Here is a 3,053-nt window from a genome sequence, read left to right on the forward strand (position 1 = left end):
CGATCGTCGCCATCACTGATTCACCTCTAGCGAGAACAACCGCACCACAACGGTTTACCAGTTGTTCATTTGCATAACGTCACCAGCAAACGTAGGCGTCCATCGCCATTTGCAAATTCAACGATTGTTGCATGCCTGTGTCAGGTGTCACGACACACTATGTCTGCCCACATACACGCAACAACATGTGCACGCTTCGCGAACACGTGGAAGGTGGCCCCCGTACGTATGCGATGTCCATTGCGCGAACGACTGTCAACCGGCCTCTGTCGCATGTCGCAGATGTGGAACGCAGTGCACCATGCTATCACGGTGTGTGAGAAGAGACGACTACGTCTGACAACACGCGCCACTACATCAACAGACGGCTCATGCTGATCGCCATCCAGGGCATACCACACTGCAATCCAGCTCTTATAGGGAGACGACACGTAGCTGAGTGCACAACATTTGGACCGCATGGTTCGCCGTTGTTGGCGCAGTCGTTGTACGGTCACATGTACCACGATGTATCATTCAGTACATGAGGACCAATGTGCAGTACAGTGTGTGATTTGGACGTACAACATCAGCGGACAGTTGACACAGGCCGTACCACAGCGTAGGCTAAGTGCTTCGCACATGCGAATGCCAATGAACAACTGCAAATGCCAATGAACAACTGCAAAGGGCATTGAGCATGTACGTCCTGCTGCCATCCACATTACAGTGTATAGCTGCAAGGTGTTTAACATGAAGCGATACACTGGGGACCGGGCAGTGCGAGTAGCAAACTATATTGCGGGGGTTGCAGTTAGGCAACACTACACTAATTTAACGCGTCGTATGACAATTACAGAGCAGGTTAAGGCCCAACGTGTGTTGGGTTAAGGCCCAACGTGTGTTGGGTTAAGGCCCAACGTGTGTTGGGTTAAGGCCCAACGTGTGTTGGGTTAAGGCCCAACGTGTGTTGGGTTAAGGCCCAACGTGTGTTGGGTTAAGGCCCAACGTGTGTTGGGTTAAGGCCCAACGTGTGTTGGGTTAAGGCCCAACGTGTGTTGGGTTAAGGCCCAACGTGTGTTGGGTTAAGGCCCAACGTGTGTTGGGTTACGTTAAGGGGCAATGTGGGTTACGTTAAGGGGCAATGTGGGTTACGTTAAGGGGCAATGTGGGTTACGTTACGGCGCAATATAGGTTACGTTACGGCGCAATATAGGTTACGTTAAGGCGCAATATCGGTTACGTTAAGGCGCAATACAGGTTACGTTAAGGCGCAATACAGGTTACGTTAAGGCGCAATACAGGTTACGTTAAGGCGCAATACAGGTTACGTTAAGGCGCAATGCAGGTTACGTTAAGGCGCAATGCAGGTTACGTTAAGGCGCAATGCAGGTTACGTTAAGGCGCAATACAGGTTACGTTAAGGCGCAATACAGGTTACGTTAAGGCGCAATACAGGTTACGTTAAGGCGCAATACAGGTTACGTTAAGGCGCAATACAGGTTACGTTAAGGCGCAATACAGGTTACGTTAAGGCGCAATACAGGTTACGTTAAGGCGCAATACAGGTTACGTTAAGGCGCAATACAGGTTACGTTAAGGCGCAATACAGGTTACGTTAAGGCGCAATACAGGTTACGTTAAGGCGCAATACAGGTTACGTTAAGGCGCAATACAGGTTACGTTAAGGCGCAATACAGGTTACGTTAAGGCGCAATACAGGTTACGTTAAGGCGCAATACAGGTTACGTTAAGGCGCAATACAGGTTACGTTAAGGCGCAATACAGGTTACGTTAAGGCGCAATACAGGTTAGGTTAAGGCGCAATACAGGTTAGGTTAAGGCGCAATACAGGTTAGGTTAAGGTACGACATAGGTTAGGTTAAGGTACGACATAGGTTAGGTTAAGGTACGACATAGGTTAGGTTAAGGTACGACATAGGTTAGGTTAAGGTACGACATAGGTTAGGTTAAGGTACGACATAGGTTAGGTTAAGGTACGACATAGGTTAGGTTAAGGTACGACATAGGTTAGGTTAAGGTACGACATAGGTTAGGTTAAGGTACGACATAGGTTAGGTTAAGGTACGACATAGGTTAGGTTAAGGTACGACATAGGTTAGGTTAAGGTACGACATAGGTTAGGTTAAGGTACGACATAGGTTAGGTTAAGGTACGACATAGGTTAGGTTAAGGTACGACATAGGTTAGGTTAAGGTACGACATAGGTTAGGTTAAGGTACGACATAGGTTAGGTTAAGGTACGACATAGGTTAGGTTAAGGTACGACATAGGTTAGGTTAAGGTACGACATAGGTTAGGTTAAGGTACGACATAGGTTAGGTTAAGGTACGACATAGGTTAGGTTAAGGTACGACATAGGTTAGGTTAAGGTACGACATAGGTTAGGTTAAGGTACGACATAGGTTAGGTTACGGTACGACATAGGTTAGGTTACGGTACGACATAGGTTAGGTTACGGTACGACATAGGTTAGGTTACGGTACGACATAGGTTAGGTTACGGTACGACATAGGTTAGGTTACGGTACGACATAGGTTAGGTTACGGTACGACATAGGTTAGGTTACGGTACGACATAGGTTAGGTTACGGTACGATATAGGTTAGGTTACGGTACGATATAGGTTAGGTTAAGGTACACATTGTTGTAAGGAAAGGTTTAATGGGGGGCGGGGCGGGGCGGCCGGTTTGTTGATTGTGATTATAGTAAGTGGATGCCTGCGGCATCATCTGATTTGCCACGTCAGGATGCACCTTTGGCTCATGACAGGCGGCGCTCTCATTCCATGCTTGTGGCAGACCTGTGTCTTTCATTCCTGCCATTGTTTGTGTGCTGTGAGAGGAGGCAGTATTGTGATGTTGGGTGCACCCCTGTGTAGGACATGTGTGGGTGTTGGTGGCTTGGCTGAGCAATGGTGGTTGTCGGGTGGGTGGGATATTCTGTTTTCTGAGTGGACCTCCCAGTCTGGTTATGACAGTGTGGATTGTCTAATGTGGCGGAGAGGATGCACTGGGTGTTGTTCCATGCTGGTGCTTACATATTGTCTGTGTG

The sequence above is a fragment of the Schistocerca americana genome, unplaced genomic scaffold (assembly GCF_021461395.2).
Source record: "Schistocerca americana isolate TAMUIC-IGC-003095 unplaced genomic scaffold, iqSchAmer2.1 HiC_scaffold_97, whole genome shotgun sequence".
Lineage (NCBI taxonomy): Eukaryota > Metazoa > Arthropoda > Insecta > Orthoptera > Acrididae > Schistocerca > Schistocerca americana.